The sequence below is a fragment of the Coenobita brevimanus genome, chromosome 98 (genome assembly GCF_032717465.1).
Source record: "Coenobita brevimanus isolate Jiangsu-jjx chromosome 98, ASM3271746v2, whole genome shotgun sequence".
NCBI classification, from domain to species: domain Eukaryota; kingdom Metazoa; phylum Arthropoda; class Malacostraca; order Decapoda; family Coenobitidae; genus Coenobita; species Coenobita brevimanus.
In genome coordinates this window covers 19,338,390-19,362,087 of record NC_137051.1, presented here as the reverse complement: position 1 = coordinate 19,362,087, position 23,698 = coordinate 19,338,390, and the positions used below count along the sequence as shown (strand labels likewise).

The 23,698-nt window shown below is 44.8% G+C and overlaps 1 protein-coding gene across 8 annotated transcripts in view; it reads right to left on the bottom strand.

Annotated features, from left to right (window-relative positions):
• The window catches only part of siz (Brefeldin-resistant Arf-GEF family protein schizo), a 698,716-nt gene that overhangs the window by 223,733 nt on the left and 451,285 nt on the right, over window positions 1–23,698 (bottom strand). Inside the window, exon 1 of one of the 8 annotated variants that reach the window (XM_080283845.1) lies at window positions 22,489–22,553. The exons of the other annotated variants lie outside the window; for them this stretch is intronic. The gene's annotated coding sequence lies outside the window, so the exon portion shown is untranslated. Of the gene's footprint in view, window positions 1–22,488; window positions 22,554–23,698 lie in introns of those variants that run through there. 8 annotated transcript variants of the gene reach the window in all.

Here is a 23,698-nt window from a genome sequence, read left to right as displayed (position 1 = left end):
AGAGAGTGGAGAGAACAGGAATGGGAAAGATGGAGTGGAATGTAGGCCTATGGGGGAGGAGGATATGGATGACTGGGGGATGGGGAGGTGAAAGAGTGGAGAGAAAGGAGGGGAGAATATAAGGGGTGGGGGGATGAGGATGAAAGTAGTGGTGGATGAGGAAGGTAGGGGTGGAGGTCGAGTAGAGTTGGGAAGGTGATGGAGAGGGTGAATAAGAGAGTATGGGGAGATGTAATATCTTGAATATTTAATTGTACGGCATAGGGGAAGTCTGCGAGAGAGTGCATGTAGCCTACAGGAGAAAAGGTGAGTGCCAAGTACTTTTTATTAGATATAGGATAGTCATTCGTCCAATTAAATTAAAAAGAAAATACGAACCATAATACTGATGTACAAAATGGACGAACTTTTCTTCTTTTTTTTAATTCAGTTTTGCGACAACAAAAGACTTTAGTGTTCCTAAATCTTCCAAAAAATAAACCAAGCCGATGACGTATACCTGTTAATTTTGTTCTTGCTACCTTTTAATCCCTCCAGTACAAAAGCTTTCTCCTAAGCTGAATAAGATCTTCTGAAGAGAATAAAAATAAAAATAAAATGAAGAGTAAGTCGTTCGTTTACAGATTCCTGCACCTATAGTGCAGGCCGCGCTACATTAGCCCTGTCAGTGGGGAATGGGCTGTATAAAAAATAGTGAGGGGGAAGACAGGGCCTAGGAACTGCACACACGCCCTGTCTCCTGGCTGGCTTTGTGGTGTGTGTGAAGAGTAAGTCGGACTGTGGTGGTTATATACCTAGACAACTAAGTTCGTCATAGTTCATGCTTAACTTAAAAAAGAAAACGAGCGCTCTTCACTCCACAGAAAATGGACCAAAACAATCGTTTATTAGGGTTACTATGGTAAATCTGGTTTGCCCTAATCTTAACATACAAATGCATAACACATAAATGGCGACTTATCAGCAATCACTCATCACTAGTTTTTCCTTCACACAATGGCAGTAGAGACAAGCAAGTCGAGATGAAGGCAACAAAATAGGATTTCGCTCTGGACAGAAACAAAAAAAAAAAAAAAAAAGGAAGTCCACACACCATCTCTATACGCACAGAATGCTTGAAGAAACAAGTGACGGTGAAAACGACATCAGCAATGAAACACGAGCTGAAGAAGTCAACAATCCACCTTTTCATTCACTCGTCTACCTGTTCATTCATTTCTTCATCACTCTAATATTATTCAGCTCACCATTCATCACTTGCTTTACACTTCACCGTCCTCACTAATTATCTCACCATTCACCTCTTACTGTCCATCATCTCTTCGGCTACATATCTTCATGACGCCCCTTTTATCTACTTTCTCATCCATCTCCGCGACAACCAATTTGCTCATTTTTTTTTTTACCTACCTCCTCATTCATTTCTTTCAGTCTCCACATACTCCCCCCCGCCCTGCCTACATTTATTCTTCATTCTTCCCTTCACCCATCCATCCATCATTATTTTCTAATACTCCATAGCTACAGTATTCACTAACTTTTTTCACTACTATATGGGCTCTCCTAACTGGGAAAAAAAACCTGTCTAGCGCCAGCAGGAATAATAATAATACAGTAATAATAAAAGTATTGAAGGTACAGATGTCGCCTGGTGGGTGTAGTGGCGCCAACAAGGACACCCCACACCCTTACCCCCCTCCTAGCACAGCGACCCCCATCTCCCTCACCCCCACCCCCACCCGTACCCCCTACCAGAGGCCCACACTGTTTACAAACACACCTACACTGCACATCCATACCCACTGCCATTTCTTCATTTATCTCTTTCTAATTTTTCATCCACCTCTAACTACCTCCAACACATCCACTAATCTAACTCTATTCAGCTCTGTTCACCTCCTCACTCATCTCTTTACCCATTTCTTCATCCATTCTCTCAGCCAGCTCTAACTATATCATCCACAAACTCATTTCATTAACCACTCTCTCATCCATTACATCACTCTTTATATCTGTCTACTCTCACATCCACCTATCTACTCATTTCTTCATCCACTTCCTCGTCCACCTACCCACCCACATGAGCCAAGCAATGTACCCCTTCACCCACATCGTCAGCCATCTCTCCCTCCTGATCCACGTCTCTATCCACTTCTTTCCATCTATAGCCACCTCCCTCACTCATCTAATCATCCAACTAGGCCTGGCAGCGTCATCATTACCCACTTTTTCATCCATCTCTCAGCCTCTTCATCCATCGTTCCATCCACCTTTTCCTATCTTCACCCACCTCAATCACCCTTCAACTCATCCATTTCTCTGTCTTTTTATCCACAGCTCTATTTCCTCATCTTTATCCACCTCAACCACCAACCTACTTATCCATCTCTCTATCTTTTTATCCACATTTCCATCAATTTCTTTATCTCTTTCCACCTCAGTCACCCATCTGCTCATCTCTCTCTCTACCTTTTTATCCATCCATCTATTTCTTCATTCCATCCACCTGCCTCATCCACCTCCTCATCCACCCAGGCCTGGTAGTGGTGGTGTGGAGTGCAGTAGGGTCGTCGCCAGAGACCACACTGTTTACTAACACACCAAGGGATGGATTCTCACAGGGACAGGAGGCTCCCTAACACCTCTTCCTTAGCGATTTATTTTGCATATTATACCTTGTTACACTCTTAGATCTTATTTATGTCTTTTTTTATGGCGAGGAAAAGTACATAAGTAACATACAAAACTTTTAAGTAACATACAAAATCTTTAAGTGCCACAGACAATAATGCTAGTCATGAAGAAGTGCTAGACTCTACGCTGAAGAGAATACGGGTCCTAGACGACCCTGAACACCTGGAGAAATACCTGAAGACGATGAATAAGGAAGGTAAGGAGGAATGAAAAATTGAAGAAGGGTAGGAATGGGTTTGACAATGACGGAAGGTAAAGGAATGGATAGAAGAATGATGGAAAGGTAGAGAAAAAATGAAGTAAAGTTGAAGGAGACCTCAAAAAAAGTTGACAAAGATAGATGGAGGGAAGATGTAAAGGATAAGACTAAGGAGGCGAGAGGAAGATGAGGGGAATAAGTGGGAAAATGCGAGGTGAAGAAGAATCAGAAAATGAAAAAAAATAGATGACAAAGACAACCTGGAACAAAATGCAGAGTTAGAGGAACATAAGAGAGGTAAAGGTGAATAAAGGAGAGAAGGAGAATAAGGTAACAGGGAAGATAAAAATTGGGAAATATATAGAAAAAAAAAAAAGAGAGAGAGGCTGAGGAGGAAGACAAAAGTGGTGGCAGGGATGTGTTTTTAATAAGCCTTGCTCACCCTAGTTCCCCTCATTAAACAAAAACAGGAGGAGGAGGAGGAGGAGGAGGAGGAGGAAGAGGAAGAGGAGGAGGAAGAGATGAAAAAATGGATTGGATAGATAAAAAAGTAAAAATGAGTAACATCAAAGAAAGACGGGATGGAAAAGATGTAGTGAAGAGAGATGGAGAGGAAAATATGGGGAGAGGAAAAGAAAAGCCAACGAGAGGAAGATGAATGAGGACACTTGACTGAGGAGAAAAATGAAGAGAAAGAGGGGAGGTGAAAGAAAAGTGACAGAGTGAGGGGAGAGGGGAGAAGAGTGATGGAGACAACGGCGGAAGGGGAAAAGTGACTGGAAGGAGAAGGAAAGAAAGATGAAGAGGAAGTGGGGAGAGAAGAGCCGAGGGGAACAATGGTGACGGAGAAAAAGAACGGGGAAAAGGGGAGCATAAAAAAGGGGGGAAAACAGATGGGAAAAATAGTAAGATGAAAAGGGAGGGTGAAAAAAGGGGAAAAGAAAAAAACCAAGACGTGAACAGAGGAATGAGGACACGAAAAACACAAAAAAGAAAACTAGAAAAAGATGAAAGAGAAATGGGAGAAGAAAAACGGGGTATAAAGGGAATATTAAGAGGGAGGGCTGTGATAAAACATGGAAAAATATACAAGATGAAAGAGGGGAAAAGTATGCTGTAGGTGAGTCAAGGTATGGAGGGGAAGAAGGAAGGAGGAGAGAGAGAGGATCGCAGGGGAGGGAAAGAGGAAGGGTGAAGTATGGGAGGAGGATGGCAGGGAAGGGAGAGAAGAGGAAATGTGGGATGGAAGAAAGAATGAAGGGATATGAGAGAGAACAAAGATGGAAGTAGAGGATAAGAAGGATGACTAGGGAGGGAAAAAGATAAGAATGAAAAGAGGAAGAAGAGAGGGAATGGATGAGGAGAAGGAGGAGGAAAAGTTAAGATAGGAAGTTAGAAATGAGATGAAAGAGGAAGAGAAACAGGAGGAGGGAAAGAATGAGAATGAAACAGGAAGAGGTTGAAGGAGGAGGAAATGATGGGCGAGAGGCACAAGAAAGGGAACGAAGGAGGAAGAGAGAGGAGGATGGATGAAGAGAGAGATGGGAGGAGGAAGAGAGGGGAGGAAGAGAGGGGAGGCAGAGTATGGTAATGGTAGAGGGGAGGGAAATGGACAGGTAAGAAAAAAAAGCACTCCCCTCTTTTTCTTCCTTTTAAAACCATGGCTGCTTACCAAGAAAAACACTTTCCCTTCTTCCTTCTCTCTCTCTCTCTCTCTCTCTCTCTCTCCTTGAACATAATTCTCTCTATCATTTTTATGCCCACTTTCTCATTCTTCTCTCCTCTGCCCTAAGCACAAGGGAAGGGAGAGAGAGAGAGAGAGAGAGAGAGAGAGAGACTACACATGGAGGAGGTAGAGAAACTGATTAGAAAAAAAAAAAAAAAAAAAGTGAAAAAATATGAAGGTAAGACGGAAAGGACGAGAGAGAAGAAACTGAAGGCTAAAATCTTAAATTATCTCAATGTCATTCATAAAAATCAACCACTTTCACATTTTACAATACTCTACGCAGGAAGATAAAAATTTCTCCCCGTTTTCTTTTGTTGGAGGGTACACTTGAGAAATTATTAATGGGATGGAGAATGGGGCAGGATGAAGGGTACGATGGAGGGAGGGAGGTAGAAGTAGGTGGATGGATGGATGGATGAGTGAATGGAGGATGGATGGATGGATGGATGAGTGAATGGAGGATGGATGGATGAGTGAATGGAGTATGGATGGATGGATGGACGAAAGAATGAATGAATGAATGCATGAAAGGATGGATGGTTGGATGGATGGGGGAAGTAAGGAAAGAAAGGACGGAAGGAAGGAGTGAATAAAGACTACGATTAACAGTATAAATGAAAAAAAATCTAAAAACTGACTGAAAGCCAGAGAGAAAGCTAAAGCTGTGTGGAGGGAATGAAAGGAAAGGAATGGAAAAAGAAGGAAGGAAGGAAGGACGGACGGAAGGAAGACAGAGATGCATTCATGGAAGAGGGCCTCGAAATTGATGGATGGATGTAAGGAAGGACAATGGTGGGTGGAGAGGCTGTGGTGGAGGTGGAGGGGGGGGATGGTCACGGGTGGAAGGCAAGACCCCCACCCATTCACTCACTTGGTGGAACTGAGTGCAACCACAAGGTAATTCATCCACAAGCCACATACGCACATTCCACATTCCCTACTCTCCTCTTCTGTACCCACTATCCACTCATTCGCTCCATATTCACTACTTTACTTTTCTTCGTCCATTATCCACTCACTCCACATTCATTTCTCTCCTCTTATCTCCTTTATCCACTATCCACTCACTCTCCCCACATTCACTGCTCTCCACATTCCTTTATTTTTCCCTTTTCTCTTACCTCTTCCATTTTTTCCTACAATTATCCCTCAACTCACTTCTTCCTTCCCCTTTCCCCTCATCTCTTCCATTTTCTCCTCCCCCTCCTCTTCCTACTCTCTCCCTCATCTATTCTACTTTCTCCTGTCTTCCTCCGTTGTCTATATTTTTCTCCTTTCTTCCTCTCTTGTCTTGTCAATGTCTCCTTTCCTTCCCTCTTTCCTTCATTTTCTCCTCCCTTTCCTTTTTGACTCCTGTTTTCTCTTCCCTACCTCCCATATTTCCTCCAGTTTTCCCGGCCTTCCTCCATTTCCACTCCCTTTCTCCCTCACTTCCTCTTCCTTTCCTCTCTCACCTCCTTCCTCCTCTTCTATCACCTCGATTTCCTCTTCCAATGTCATTTCTTTTTTCGCATAAAGAATGAACCAAACGTTGAGTTCGAACAGGCCCGCACACACGCACACACGCACACACACACACACACACACACACACACACACACACACCCTGTCCCTTCCACATGCCAAAATCAAGATATGTTCATGTCGAGACGCCTGGATAATGTGTGTGTAAAAGACAACAGACGTCATAGGCTGGTGAATTGGAGGCTGTTCTTACCAACACCATTCTAACTCAATTCAAAAAGTACCTATCGCTGTCAAGGGTCAGAAACAATATCAAAATAAAGATTTCCCACATGCGGCATAATATCACAGTTTTGGTAGAAGGAATAAACTTTACTCTTTTCACTTTAACTTGGCCTAAAATTGCCAGCTCTCCATCCTGAATGCCGAACTATAACAAGTGTTTAACACTAGAATTTGATGCTAGTCACGAAGAAGTGCCAGAGAATGAATTTAGAGCCGTAGTATTGCATTTTTCTGCAACTGGGCTACGTGAAATAAGTCGCAAAAAGAAGAAAATTCGCGCCAAGTTGAGATGAATACAGTATAGAGGACGTCATCGTAGAAAAAGGGTTACCAAATAGATTACCGTCTAAACCGGAGAGAGAAACGATGTGCATTTGTGGACTTAAGGAGGCTGCGTGTCCGCCTTAAAAGGAGGGGCTCGCAGCCAGATAGCTTACCTCATACCTCTCTCACTCATCTCTAAGTTCTTTCCATCACCCATTCCTTGTTTTTCCCTCTACCTTACCATTATCATCTCTCACTCCACCTTCTCTTACTATTTTCTTTCCTTCCCCTCTCCATCTCTATTTCCCTCTATCTCCTCCTCCATCTCCTTCACCTGTTCTAACTCTCCATCATCAACTCCCCCTCCATCTCCCTCCCTGTCCATCTCCTCTCTTCTCTTTCCTTCTGTTTCGCCAGCACTCACCTTCCCCACCAATATCGCAACAAGCACAGCAAATAAAACAAGAGATAACAGAAACAAGAACACAGCAACCATCAGCTAAAACACCACCATCATTAAAGACAAAAACAAAAACATTCCAATGAACAACTAAATATTCAAAATAAACAACTAAAGCACGACATAGGGAAACAATCAACAATAAACACACAACAAAAACGTAAACAAATCCTCTAGCAAACACAAACAAAATGTAAAAAAATCCTCTAGCAAACACAAACAAAACAAACAAATCCTATAGTAAACACAAACAAGGCTGGATGTTGTTCAAATTAAAGCTAATTCAGCTGACTCACATTCTACCTTGATTTTCTCCGACCTTTACATCATGAGAGAGAGAGAGAGAGAGTGTGTGTGTGTGTGTGTGTGTGTGTGTGTGTGTGTGTGTGTGTGTGTGTGTGTGTGTGTGTGTGTGTGTGTGTGTGTGTGTGTGTGTGTGTGTGTGTGTGTGTGTGTGTGTGTGTGTGTGTGTGTGTGTGTGTGTGTGTGTGTGTGCCATAAATGTGTACATACAGAGTATGAATATATATTTCGATCTCTCAGTATATGCATGTGAACTAGAATAAACGTACACACACACACACACACACACACACATGACCTCAAGAAACCATACACATACGTCTCTCTCTCTCTCTCTCTCTCTCTCTCTCTCTCTCTGATTTCCCATAGGACTTAGGGTAACTGATACAGGCTCACTCACTCTCTCACAAGCACCCACTCACTCTCACTTACTCAATCGTTTTATTCACTCACTTTCACTTCCTCTCTTTCACGTACTTAATCTTTCACTTACCCTTACTTGCACTCACTCACTTTCATATTTACCTGTTCATTCACACCCACTCACTCAATCTTCCACTCCCCTTTCTCACTTGGACTCACTCTTATTTCCACTCACTGACACTTATACTCACAATCTCTTCTCATCCTACTCACTCATGCAGCAATCACCCCCCAGTACCACTCCAACCCACACTGCAACCTCTCTTCTCACCCCTGTCCCAGCCCCTCTCTCCTCACCCCTACCCCAGCCCCTCTCTCCTCACCCCCACCCCAGCCCCTCTCTCCTCACCCCTGTCCCAACCTCTCTCCTCACCCCTACCCCAGTCGTCACCCTTCTCTCCTCACCCCTACCTCAGCCCCTCTCCCCTCACCCCTACCCCAGCCCTCACCCTCCAATGTGTACTTGAGTCTGACCGTCACTGCAGCATATAAGCCTCTTACTATTTATTTATACTACAACCTCCCCCCACCTTCACCCCTCGCTCAGGCCAGGTGCTCACGATTGCTGAGGACTGCTGAGCGCTGTGAGTGGCCAGGGCTGAGGACTGTGAGAGATGAGAGCTTAGGGCTGTGTGGGGCTGTGAGAGATGAGGGCTGTGACAGATGAGTGATAAAAGCGGCTGTGAAGGGCTGTGACTATAATTGGTAGGGGCTGAAGTGTGGGGGCTGAGGGCTGTGAGTGGTAAGGGCTGTGAAGGGCTTTGTCTGAGAGTGGTAAAAGTTGTCGGCAGGTGGAGGAGATTACGAGATTATGACGACTAAGACTGGTTGTAAATGTTTTAGGAATTAAGTGTTATGAGCGGTGAAATGAAAAGAGGTGAGGGAAATGGGGAGCGAGGAAGGTAAGGCGTGGGGGTGAGTTATGAGAAGGAATGAGGTGAGGTGAGATGTAACGGGAGGTGATGGGAATGATGGGCGACAGACTAAGAGGTGACTGAGAGATGAGTGAATGTGAGGGGAGATGAATGACATCCCTGAAGTGAGAGGAATACGGTGCGAATGGAGAGGCGAGAGGAGACGGGGGGGGGGATATGAAGAGGGGGAGACAGTGAGGGATAGGGTGAAGAAAGAGAATGGGAGGAGGAGCAGGAAAGGAAAAAGAGATGGAGGAGGAGGAAGGTTAAAGGGCTGGTGAAGAGTGAAAAGTAAGTGACTGAGGTTAGGAAAGAAAGGAAGAATAACACAGACGACAATGATGTGAGAAAAAGAGGAAAAAAAAAAAAAAAGAGAGAGAGGGAGTGAGAAACCGAGAAGGAGCTGAACGAGAGGACGAGAAAGATGCAAAGAAAATGATAAACGAGAGGACGCAAGAAGAGAAGGGATGGTAAGAAAGGATGAAAAGAGAAAAAGACACAGAATAAAAAAAGGCATCATTAGAAGGAGGAACGGAGAGAAATGGAGAGGAAAGAGAAGTGGAACAGGAAGGAGAGAGAGAGAGAGAGAGAGAGAGAGAGAGAGAGAGAGAGAGAGAGGACTAACTAAGGTGCTTAACTTACCTAATCTTACGGAGAGTTGAGTTGAAAGGGAGAGTTTGGGATGGCAACAAGGTGGGAGGAGGAAGAAGAGGGGAGGAGGAAGCAGAGGAGAGAAGAGAAGAAAAGGTGGAGAGAAGGAGAAGAGAGAGAAGAGAAGGACGGTGGGGAGATGGAAGAGGAGAAGGTGGGAGGGAGGAATAGGAGAAGAGGAGGAATGGCTGAAAAGGAAAGGGAGGAGAGTGAGGGAGGAGGGGAGAGGAAGAGGGATGAAAGAGTTTATGGCGGTAAAAGGGTAAGGGGGACGAGAGGGGTTGTGTGGAAGGGGAAACAGAAGTAATGATGGAGGGAGGGAGAGAAGGAAAGGTAGGCAGGTGGAGGAAAAGAGGATGGGGGGAGAGGGAAGGGAAGAAGGAGAGAGGGGAGAGGAGGAAGGATAGAGGAGAAAAGAGGAGGAGAGACAGGGGAATTGGGGGTGGCAACAGAGTGGAAGAGCTCAGGGATATGGCGAGGGGGACAAGGAAAGTGGGGGAGGGAAGAGTGGGGAGGTGGGGAGAAGAGGTGTGCAAAGGGAAGGGGGGCATATGAGGGAAGAGTAATGAAAAGAGTAGGTAAGAGGAGGGAAGGGGGAAGAAGAGGAGGAGGAGGAGGAGGAGGAGGGGGTACAGGAAAAATGGGAGGAAAACGGAGGGGAGATGAGAAGTAGGGAGAGTTTAAGTGGAATGGACTTGTAAACGGATAGAAAAAGAGAGAGAGAGAGAGAGAGAGAGAGAGAGAGAGAGATAACAGAGGACTAGGTAAGCCTTTCTTCAATTCGGGCTAAAAATATTAAATCCTCTCCCTCATGCAAGGCTGGCCAGGGAAGAGAGGGAGGGAAAGGGAAGGGGAAGGAAGATGAGGGAGGGAAACGGGAGGGGATGGAGGGAAAATGGAGGGGAAGGAAGGAAGATGAGGGAGGGAAAATGGAGGGGGAGGAAGGAAGATGAGGGAGGGAAAATGGAGGGGAAGTAAGGAAGATGAGGGAGGGTAAAATGGAGGGGAAGGAAGGGAGACAGGGGAAGAGAAAACTGAGGGGAAGGGAAAGGAAGAAAGATGATGAAAAGGGAATGGACGAAAAGGACGACGAAAAGCAGAACGAAGGGAGGGCAGTGTGGGGCAAAGGGGAGAGGGGAAACGGAAGACGACTTAGGAGTGAGAAGAGGAGGGGAAGAATGAGAAGAAAGGGAGAGGATTGAGAGTGACCATGAAGAGAGCTGAAGAGAGGATATCAGTGAAGCATGAAGAGAACTGTGAGAGCGATGAGAGTAGAGGAGACAATCTAAGCCTATCCACGAGGTGAGATTAGTAAGACTAGGATCGTGATCAGAGTTAAATAGAGTAGATCACTGATATTACTTAATGTTCTTTTAATAGGGTATAATTAACCTTTCAGTGACCTGGTTCTCCATTCTTTCTCTCTTCGTTAACCTCTACCACACAATCACATTTTTTTTTCCTTGCTACTTCCAAGACAAGCAGGAAGGCAAGAGAACATGGAGGAAGAAAAGAAGAACGGGAGAGAAGGGAGGGACGAGGAACGAGGGGAGAAAAGGAAAGGGAGGAAAGGATTACAACAGAAGAATGAGAAAATGAAAAAAAAGGATAAACAAGAAAAAGGGAGACGACAGGAAGGCAAGCAACGGAAAGATGAACAACAGAGAGAAAGGAGAGATGGAAGAAAATGAAATGCAAAGAGGCAGGAAAGATGAAAAGAAAAGGGAAAATAAATGATTGAAGGAAGGAAAAAATGAACGAGTTAGAAGGTACAATATATCAGAAGAAAAAATATATTAAAACAGGACACACACACACACACACACACACACACACACACACACACACATTAACCCACCCCCCAAACACACATTCCCCCCAAAAAATGCAAGCTCCCCCCCAAAAAAAAAAAAAAAAATCATACTCTCCCTTAAAAAACAGAAAAAGGATGACCCCCCCAAAATAAGAGAAAGAGACGAAAAATTTAGGAACACTTTTGGGCTTCCATTTATGAACCGAAAACTGCAAAAAAATAAAAAATAAAAAATCCATTGTCCGTAATTTGGTTACAGAGGACGAGAGTGGAATTAATTAGGGGAAGTGGTGATTTTTTTTTTTTACTTTATGGGGACAAAGGGAAATTTGGGGAATTATGGGGAAAAATGGGGAGAGGGAGAGAGAGAGAGAGAGAGAGAGAGAGAGAGAGATAAGAAGCTTAACTTTAGAAGAGCTCTTGAGTTTATACAGAAAAAGGAAGGCCATAGTAGGCAGGTCACGGGAGGGAGGGAGGAAGGTCATAGAAGGGAGGGAGGTCATGGCATGGAGGGGAGGCAGATCAAGCAGGCCAAAGGAAAGTTCTCTCCCTATCCAGACACATCCTCTTCTTTAATATCAGTACACACACACACACACACACACACACACACACACACACACACACACACACAAAACGTCACTGTACATACATACATACATACACATAGGTGATACGCACACACGGGCTCTCTGTCTCTTACTTTCCTTCTCTTCTTCCACACTGCTCTCTTCATTTTCATACTGTTCTTATTTTCCTCTTTTTCTTCAACTGCTACAACCCATTCACCCCGAAGACGTCTTTTCTACCCCCATCCACATCTATTCTATTCACTTCTTCATTCCCTTTTTCATCTTCCACCCTTCCCACCCTCACACCTCCTCCTCCTGCCTACTTTTCCCTCTCCTTTTCGTACCCGTATCTGCTTCTACTCTCTCTCTCTCTCTCTTCCCCTCTCATCCTCCGCCTCACCATCTCTCCCTATCCTCCTCCCTCTGTATTTTCCACTCTTCCAGCTCACTTTAATCTCCCCTCCATCACCACCACCTTTCCCTTCTCATCTTTCTTCTCTCCTCCTCCTCCTCCTCCTCCACTTCCTCTTCCTCCTCCTCCTTCACCTCCTCCTCTTCTTCCCTCCCCTCTTCCTCCTCCCATCTTTCCCTCTCCCAACCCCTGCTAACTTTTCCCTCAAAATCTTCAACATCCTCTATTCTCTTTCTCATCATTCTCCTCCTCCCAACTTTTCCTTCTCTACACTTCCCGTCTTGCCTCCTCTTCCCACTCCTCTTCCTCCTCCTTAATGGAAGCGAGGAATGCATTTGGTGGTTGTGTAAGTGCGAGGTACTCTGAATGTGTATGTGGGTGTGTGCGTGCGCGTACGTGTGATATATTTCAGAGAGGTATCTGGTTGTGTGTGTGTGTGTGTGTGTGTGTGTGTGTGTGTGTGTGTGTGTGTGAGAGAGAGAGAGAGAGAGAGAGAGAGAGAGAGAGAGAGAGATTGTTACTGAATGTCAAAACGTCTGTACACACCCACACCCACCCACCCACTCACACACACACACACACACACACACACACACATATATATATATATATATATATATATATATATATATATATATTTATACTGCATATATACAGTATATACCGTATAGATAGATAGACAGATATACGTGTGTATATATATGCTGCTGCTGCTGATGATGATGATGACGACGATGACGACGACGACGACGACGACGACGACGACGATGATGATGATGACGACGATGATGATTATGATGTGAGGTGGTGAGAGATGCATGACTGCCACACCCACTTCCACATCCACCTGCACTCACCACCACTACCACAATTACCACCATCACCACCACATATGAGGCACCAGCATCATCAAAAACATACACATGCCCACTACTGTATTATTCTATCACGCCTTCACTATCGCATCCCAACACATCTTCAATTTCATCATCTACAACCACCACTATCATTAACACCACCAATATCACCAACACCACTCTCACTACCCACTCCTCCATCACCAGTATCACCCCCTCACCATCACCACCACTACTACAACCAACACTACCACTATCACCACCACTGATCCCCCCCCCCTCTCCGTACTCACAACAATCCACTTAACATTTTTATTTTAAGTGTCAGGAATTAAGTAGGCACAAATGACATGTACTTGTGTGTGTGTGTGTGTGTGTGTGTGTGTGTGTGTGTGTGTGTGTGTGTGTGTGTGTGTGTGTGTGTGTGTGTGTGAATTGAGTGCGTGTGAGTATGTTGCAGTGGGAGAGGGTATGAGTTTGAGATTGTGTTGTGTCAGTGGAGAGTAAATGAGGAAGTCTGGGTGTGAAAGGATTGTGTGTGAGTGCTTGTGGTGTGAGATGCGTGTGGGTGTGAGTGCGTGTGGATGCGAGATGCGTGTGGGTGTGAGTGCATATGGGTGTGTGCGTTGAGTGCGAGTGCGTTTGAGTGCGAGAAGCCGATACACAACAACACACTCTTGCTATATATAGAGTGCGACACCAGCCACCTCTTCCACTAATGAAACTACGCCTCTCATTCTCGCTCACTTTCTCACTCCTGTCTCATTTGCACTCCTAACACTCCTCTCTCTCTCTCTCCCATTTCCACTTCCCTCACAGCACTCGATGCATTCTATCAATATATTTTTCTATTTCTCTTTCTATCTTTTTCTCTGTTGTCATTATTTTACTTGCACTCAAACATCCACTTCCTAAAATTATCTTTTGTTCTCTATTTTCACTCTTTTTTCCTCCCTTCCTTCCCTCTTGCCTCCTTCTACGCATTTAATCTCCTTACACCTCCTCCCTCCCACTCCCTTATCTCCTCCCCTCCTCCCACCATCTCTCCCTCTTAACACGACACATACACATACTGTACGCTATAACACACACAAACACGCACGCACATTATATAAGACACACACACACACACACACACACACACACACACACACACACACACACACACACACACACACAAATTCTCTTACCTAACTCCACATATAACTGACTAAATATACCAAACATTAGGTAAACATAACAACTGATACAGCAAACAATTTTATCACACCAAAAATTGTGTTACCTGAATAAATAAAAACATAAACTCCATTTTTACCTTTTCGTGTGAGGGAGGATAAGTAGCTCCTCCTCCTCCTCCACCCCTCCTCCTCTTCCTCATCTCACCTTTCCCCTCCTCTCCTCTTCCTCTTTCTCCTCTCCTCTCTTCTCTTCTCGTCTTCCATTTCCTCCTCCTCCTCCTCTTCCTCGCCATCATCATCATCGTCGTCGTCATTATCTACCCTCCCTTTTCCCTTCATCCTGTTCCCTACACTCCCCTCATCTCCTATCATTCCCTCTGATTTTCCCACTTTCCCTTCATCGTTCTTTTCTCTTCTCTTCTCTCCTCTCTTCCTCCTCCTCCTCCTCTTCCTTATCATCATCATCATCACTTCCTTTCCCTTCTCATTCCCTATCATCATCATCATTTTCTGTCCCATTTCATTCCCTCACACTTCATCATTATTTCCTTTCTCATCCCCTTTCCCCTTCCTCCTCCTCCTCCCCACGTCGCATTATTTACCCCAGTGAATACCCTACTTTGAGGTGAGATGGCAGTGGAGTGGATCAGGTGTCGGGCTTATGTTCCGGCACCTCGTTTCGAAACCAACCTTGTGGAGCAGCCTTAGGGGATGAACAGAGGGAGAGGAGCTTGGCGGGTGTACGTCAGTCACCCTATATGAATGCTGACAACTGCTACATAAACAGGATAGATAGATATATATATAGATGGATGGACAGATATTGCATACATACATACAAACATACACAGAGAGCCAGAAACAGACACATAGACTGATAGATCGACTGACAGAAAGAAGTACACATTACCAGGAAAGATATACAAACAAATATGGATTTCAATACAGTTACAGATACACATAGGAAGACAAAAAGACATAAACAAACAGACAGATTGTTGGATATACAGACAGATACAGACAGACAGACATAGAGATTTACACAGACGCACAGCTTACGCTGGTCGACACCCCATACCAGTAAATACACTAAGATAAAAATACACGTGTAATACAAAATAAAACATGATATAGACGATACAAACTACAACCAAAGACAAACAAGGAAATACAGTCTCCTACATTCCTGTATCCAATTTTGTAACCCAGAAGACAGACAAACGGACAGACAGACGTATGTAAGGCTTCGGGCGGTAGTCTTCCAAGTTGTGTGTGTGTGTGTGTGTGTGTGTGTGTGTGTGTGTGTGTGTGTGTGTGTGTGTGTGTGTGTGTGTGTGTGTGTGTGTGTGTGTGTGTGTGTGTGAGAGAGAGAGAGAGAGAGAGAGAGAGAGAGAGAGAGAGAGAGAGAGAGAGAGAGATGAGGTAAGTGGTTGGAGGAAAGGAAGATGAGGGGATAGGAGGGAGGGAGAGAGGGGTGAGGAGAGACCTGAATATAGGGCAGTGAGATTAGTACGTAGAAGAGGGAATGGGGAAGGTGAGGAGGAGGAGAGGGAGGAGGAAGGGGAGGAGAGGAGAGGAGAGGACGGGAGAGAAGTGAACAGGGCGAAGAGAGAGGAGAAATGAAGGGAAAAGGAGGGAGGGGAGAGAAGAACTGGAGAGGAGCAGCAAAGGGAAAAGAGTGAGGGAGGATGAGGGGAGATGGAAGATGAGGAAGATGAGGGGAGATGGAAGATGAGGAAGATGAGGGGAGATTATGAGAGGAAAGGGGAGACTGTGACCTAAAGATCTTCATTCTTAACCCTCCTTGACCTAATACACACACACACACACACACACACACACACACACACACACACACACACACCTCGTACTAACCAAAAAATTCAAACTCATCAAATCCTCACTCTATCCCCATCAATACCCACTAAATATTCATCAAATCCTCGCCCTCTATAACCAAATAAAAAAACAACAATTACTCACCAAATACTCAAATACTCACCAAATACTCAAATACTCACCAAATACTTAATACAACTCATCAAATACAATCCAAATACTCACCATATACTCCTCAAATTCATGAAACACTTGATACTCACCAAATTCTCATCAGATACTCACAAATACTCAAAAGAAAATTCAAATTCATCAGAACTAACCCAATCCCAATAATCAGCCAATACTCACGAAAGGTTCATCACGTCACCTGTCTCACTTCCCCTCACCTGGAGGCAAGACTCACCTGAGGAAAGAGACAGACAGTAATTAGCAGGTGCAACAGGTAACTCTATCTGCGGTGAGAAGGGAGGAGGGAAAAAGTGAAGGCAAGGAAGGAAAGAAGGAGGGAAGAAAGGAGGAATGAATGGATGGAGGTAGGGATGGATGGATGGAGGGAGGGAGGGAGGGAGGGAAGGTGGAGAATGAATGAATGAATGAATGAGGGATGGATGGAAGACAGGAAAAAAATAAGGTACAAAAACGAAAAAAAAAAAACACGGAGAAAAATAAAACGACGAACAAAAAGTGACAACAAAACGGATAAATAAAAAATACTGAGAAAGCAAAGTGGCACCGAGCACGACCTTTGACCCTAAACCGTGACCTTGACCTGTGACTCATCTGTACGAAAATGAAATCAATACTTCCAATTCCCACACACAATATATCTGCCAAGTTTGATGCACATCGGGTCAGGCATTCGTGAGACTTGGTAGCATACATACATACATACATAAATACTGTGTGTCTGTGTGTGTGTGTGTGTGTGTGTGTGTGTGTAAGTGGGTTGGCATCACTAAGTATGAACACGCACCCATCCATTTCCACATTAACGCACCCTCGCCCTAACACGAGTGCGTTGTGTAAGAGATAATACATCACCATCACACCATACTTACAACGTCACGCAGAAACAGGCAATCGAAGATGGAAGTAAAAAGACAGAGTAGAATTTTGGTGAAGCACAAATTAATTCAGGTGAATATGCTCCGTAAATCAGATACCAGGTAATAACACAAAGGTAAGAGGCTACTCACTTCCACCATCAAAATAAGTAAATACGTAATTATATAAAGTGGACAAAATATAGTGAGTAAGGTGCTTAATTTAACATGCATAAACACAAGGTGACATCTAGGTGAAATGAGGGTGAAGGTGGGAAGGGGACATGTATTGGAAAGACAGGTGAGCGGAAAATCATTCAGGTATACAAATCAGGTGCCTCAAAAATAAATGCTCTAGACGTAGGGTGGCATCTTGGTGACAAAAATATATATAACTGGGGGAGAGATCATTTAAACAGGATGACAGGTGAACAGACTAATGGAACAATGCTTAAATATTAAACCGCTGAGTGGAATGCAAGGTCCCTATTTTTTACAACAACTTCTGAAGCAAGTAAGATGGAGCATGGTTAGACCTCCTACATATTTGCTGACGGCACCTAGTAACGTGGGATGCAGGCTGACCATAACTAATAACCATAGATGCTCCTAAAATTACAAAAATAATATGGGCTTGCGATTTAACCACGCTGCATTATGATTCAGAAATTATCAGGTGCCCAACAAAAGGAGCTTCGGTACGGTGACATCTAGTAAAAATAGAGGGAATTAGGGGAGGCTCAAGGGATGGGGATGAAGGGGGTATCTCTAGGGGGATGGCAGGAGCACAGGCTACCAATCATATAGGCCTATCAGTCAGGTGCCTATTGATTTCTTTAACACAATACCACTTTACACATTGTATTTTTGCTATCTCCACACGGTTTTATTCAGTTCTGGTGTGGCTTGACGAACAATGGAGTCAGATAAAGCCTTCACCAACCCATTTCTACAACGGGGGTTTTCAGCGGAGTGAAACTGTCTTAAATCACCTCGAGCAAATCTTTTAAAATTGTCCTCAACGCGAAGGAGCTTAAAACATGTTCTAGATGTGAGGTGAAGTGAGGGAACGAGGGGAGACTTAGGTGAAAATGGGAGAGGACAGGCGTGAGCAAGGTGCGGAAGGGAGGTTCGTCAACACCTGTTATTAAAGGAATGTCCGCCTCGTCGCAAACCGTGCAATCATTCGTGACTCTTTTTTTGTAGCCATTTTCCATTCCTCCCATCATGTACTCTTACTCCCCATCATTACTATTAAGTACCACACAAAATACGTCAGTGAACAGAAACGGGATGTAAAAAGGCAATAAAGCAGTAGAGAATAATGGGAAAATAGGGTATCTTTTTTTCTCTCCCGTGGCTAAAGTCGGCGCCAGAGGATGGGATAAGGACGACGGGTTACCATAGCAACACATTAGCAGTGGAGACGCCAAGTGCCAGGAGATGAGACTGGGGTACGAGAGATGGGATGGGGATGGGGTGAGGGAGAACGAAGGGGATGGGAGTGTGAAATCGAAATGGGGAAAGGAAGAGGGAGAAGGAAAGGGGGAGGGACAGGGACAGAGGGACTGGGAGAGGGAGAGAGGAAAGGGGAGAGGGAGAATGTAAGGGAAGGGGACTGTGAAGAGGGGGAGGGGGGAAGAGGGAGAGGGAGAGGGGAGGGGAGAGGAAGAGGGGGAAGGGTAGGGATGAGAAGGTTAGGGATTGGGAGGGGAGGGGTTGGTGAGATGAAAGAAAGGGAAATGAGAGACAGAGAGAATGAGGGGATAGGGAGACAGATGGGAAGATGTGGGTGTGGAGATTTTAAATGGGGAGGCGCAGGACTTGTGAGATGCGTCAGGGCTACAACCCTATCTTTCCCCTAAGTATGCGACCGACGGAGGAGTGAGAGAACGATGAGTGAGGGGATGAGATAAGAAATTAACAGCTGACGGGGGCGGGGGCCGGGGAAACGAGATTATGGGACGAGGGCTGGAGTGATGAAAGATAGAGATGATAGGTAGGGAGGTGACAGGCTGTGGAGATGACAGGCTGGGGAGATGAAAATTAAAGAAATGACAGAATTAAAACCAGGGAGACGGAAAAAGAAAAGGGAGGGAGGGGGACAGAACCATAAGTAGCCGTCAAAAGCAGCAAGAACAGTGACACAGCGACTCTCCTAGTAAACAGCGTCATGGTTCAGCACGTGACCTTTATACACACCAATCCCCTTTAACACCTTCAATCCCATAGCGTATTTTTACCTTTATTCTGGCTATCGTAACACTTCCATTTTCGGATCAGCTTACAGAACTCGATGGGTTAGACGCTGCCTTAGTCAACCCTCTCCCTAGTCTAGTTGAACAAATCGCTGACAAAACAAGGCTGGTGGTAGTCTGATTAAATTGGAATATAGGTCATTGTAGTGAATGGATTAATACGAGATTCGTCTGGGCTGGCTACGGATACAGCCTTCATAAACCCCTTCACTACGGCGTGCTTTCCTGAAGTGAGTAGAATTGTCTGTTGCCAGTATTTTAGGTACCTTTTGACAACAGTGGCCAAGCGATCTGGTAAAAATAGGCTCTTTCCACGGTTCCGAGCTTTATATATTTCAGTCTCTCTCTCTCTCTCTCTCTCTCTCTCTCTCTCTCTCTCTCTCTCTCTCTCTCACTCACTCTCTCTCTCTCTCAGGTCAAAAGTACGTCAAAAAAGATTTGGTTAAGAAATAGTATACAATCAGGTACAAAACAAGTATTCAATCAGGTCATGAAGCACATCCAAACACTTCCAGGAATAACATACAATCAGGTTAATTCAGTCGTGGCAAAAGTTCAAACAAGGTCACAATCAGTTCAGGCTAGGTCAGGTAGGGTCAAGAAATGTCAAGTCAGGCTAAGAATAAACATCCGGCTAAGAAAGGAAAGTTTATCCTTCGAACCACATCAAAGGGTGAAATTAAGTCAGGGCAAAGGTCAATGAAGCAATATCTGTCATCAAATGCAGGTCAGGGGGTCATATGAGGGGAGAGGGGAGAGAGAAGGAGAGGGGGAGGTAAGTGAGGGTAGTATGAGAGGGCGAGAAACAGGAGAGGGAGGTAAGAGGAGAGGGAGGTAAGAGGAAAGTGAGGGTAGAAAGAATGAGGGGGGGGGGTCATGTAAGGAGACAGAGGTGGGAGGTGAGGGGAGAGAAAAAGGGGGTGATGTGAAGGCAGGTGATGGGAGGTTAGAGTGAGAGGTCGTGGGGCGTCGTGACCTGACCCACTTCCCCTCACTGGCACGTCAGTCACGATAAATAACCCCGAAGCTGACCTTTACCTGAGGACAGGAGGGGGGACGGGTAAGGGGGAAAGGAGGGGCGAGGCAGGGATATGAGGGAAAGGAGGGGAAAGAAGGAGTAAGAGAGAAAGGGATGAGAAGAATGAAGGAAGCGAAGGAGTTAGGGGGATGGTAGGGGAGAAAAAGGGATGAGCGGGAAAGGAGGGGATAAGGGGGGAAAAAGGGGAGAGAAAGGAAGGGGGAAAGTATAGGAGGAGGAGGAGGAGTAAGGAGGAAAGAAGGAGAAAAGAGCTGGGGGGAGAGGGGATGGAAGACTGTGGTAAAGAAAGATGAAAATGTGAAGAGAGCTGTGGGGGGGGGGGAGGTACGACAAAGGCAGGGTGTAGGTAAGGCAGGGTGTAGGTAAGGCAGGGTGTAGGTAAGGCAGGGTGTAGGTAAGGCAGGGTGAAGCAAAATAGACAACACCCTCCCAAAAAAATCCACACCCAACACGTGTTCACACATGCAGCAACATGATTGACGCAACATTTTTTACACACATCACAAAAATAGACAAATACAAGCAACACAATCAAATTAAATACAAGGAATGTTACAATACTCTACATATACTGTCAGAGAAATACACGTGCTCACAGATATACATGCCATATGTATAAGTTGTATAAAATATCCACAATTATAAACGAATACACAGAAATAAAATCACACACACACACACACACACACACACACACACACACACACACACACACACACACACACACACACACACACACAAAGCGGCAGCCCACACAAGCAATGTATAAAAAGTGTTGTCCAAATATCATGGGTAGTATGGGAGACTGAGAGAGAAACACCATACCAGTGAGCAGTGGTGTCAACAGTGCCTTTTTACACAACACGTATATATGGCAGGGGAAAGGGGGTGGTGGAGGTGTTGCAATCGGTAGCGTGTTCGATCCAGAACAGAAAGGTCCCGGGTTCTATTCCCAGACCGACTACGAGACCTTTGCCCACGGTCTTCTTTACCCTAGTGTGTTCGAAACCTAAAGGTGGAAATAGGGACCTGGATTATTAATTGACGGTTGTGTTCAAGGTCTATGAGAATGTATGGGTGTTTCCCTTGTCAGTTACGCTCGTTACTGGGCGAGAAGGGGAACGGAGAGAGGCGGAGAAGGGAGGTGGACAGAAGAGGAAGGAGGGGAGAGATGGGGAAGGAGGGAAGGGGAAGGAGGGGAGAGAAGGGAGAGAAGATGGGAATGGAGGGGAAACGGGGAGATGAGGGGATGAAGTCAAGAGGGAGAAGAGACTGGGGGAAAAATGAGAAGAGACTGAGGGAAAAGGACGGGGAGCGGGGAGATGAGGGTTAGAGGGGATAGGAGTGGAAAAGGTGAGTGGGAGGAAAAAGGACCGCAAGAAAGGAGAATAACCGGAGCAGACCTGTTGACCGAAACGAGGCAAGTTTTGTCATTCTGGAAAAGGAGTGACGCTAAGGGTGTGGGACAGAGAGAGGGGAAAAAACAAAGGAAGGAAAGATGACAGGGAGAAAAGAAGAGAGCGAACAGGAGAGGAGAACAGGGAAGCCGACAACAAGAGAAGTGAGATGAGAGAAAAGATTTGGAGTGAGGGGGGGGAAAGGGAGGTGGGAAGGGAGAGGAAAAAAAAAGAAGAATAACAGTATGGGAGGTGGAGGAAGAAAAGGCAGGTAAAGGAATGAAGGGGAAAAGGGAAAGAAAAATACACACACGAAATGAAAAGAAATATTTAGAAAGAGTGGAGAATAAGGGAGAAAGATAGGGTGAGGAAGAATGGACACGGTGATAATTTAGACATGAAGGAAAGGGAGAAAGGGTGACGACGAAGAAGAGGAAAGAGATGAAAGAGGAATAAGGGAGAATACGGGGAGAAGGAGGGGAAGAGAGAGAGAAGGGAGTAATAGAAGTGTAGGTGAGGTGAGGGGGGGAAATGGGAGGAAATGATGGAAGAGAGAGAGAGAGAGAGAGAGAGAGAGAGAGAGAGAGAGAGAGAGAGAGAGACAGAGAGAGAGAGAGAGAGAGAGACGTGTGAAAATGAGTAAACAGGTAAAAAGGAGCGAGAAAGGGAGAAAACACCTGTAACTCACCTGGGCAGTGGTGGAGAGGTGGTGGAGGAAGGTGGTGAAGAGGAGAAGAGGGAGAAACGTCGCAGCTTCAATTGTACCCTCATGTTTTACGATCTTACGCTTAACTTACGCTTCCCCAGACATGCGTACAGTAAGAGCGTATTACGGGGTCTCCAGGTACACGCACCACTCTCAGCGCGGTACCATAGTCACAGGGTACCATCAGAGCACATCATGGTACGAGTTTGTTATCTATGGTACAATTCTGAGATGAAGAGCCGTAAAAACACACTATGGTGTTAATATACATATGGTACAAAGTAAATAATCAGCAAAACACCCTACTATACGGTACTACTTCATAATCAATGGGACAATTTTGGGACAAAGTTGTATAGCCTACCATAAAAATAGAGTATGGTGCCATTTTTTAATCCATGGTAGGCTACAATTTTAAGATCGATAGCAAGGTACAATTTCAGACTTGTGCGAATAGTCAGAACACACGATCCAGGGTACCATCAGAGCACTACGGTACAGTTAAGATCAAGTGTACCATAATTAGACACCTTTATCATCAGGCAAAGTTATACACACATAGTACAATAAATACATCACTCGTGGTACCATAAACGGAGCACTAAACCGTACTAAAAAAAAAATTATTCTGGTACAGCTTAATTCACTGATCAGGCATTCATTTTTCAAAGTGCACCGTACAGCTTACCACAAGGCCTCGGTACCATTCAAAACACGTACCCTTACAGTCTTACACGAGTGGCCTACAGTTCAGTTCCAATCAGTTGTTCCTGTACAATCCAGGGAGTTCAGAATTACTTAAGTTCGATTCTCAAACTTGCTTATTTATTGATTACCGATATTAGTTATGCAATCTCATTAGATGTAAAGGAATTATTGACTGGACCTGTACTTTTATAACCCGGTACATATATCTGTACAGGTGTGCCACTAATCAGGGATATATTGTACCGTAAAGCGCAAGTACAAACATATAACTGTACCACTAATGCTATCAATAAACAGGGGTACCAAATACAAGTACCGTTTCCATATATATCTTCGACATCTTACCTATCTATTCATCTTGCTACAGCATAACACTATCGCACTATCTATCCATAAGACTATCAATTAATTTATGTAACTATTTATCTATCTATCTATTCCTAATCTTGTCTCAACATGGCCCATCAATCAATTTATCTACATA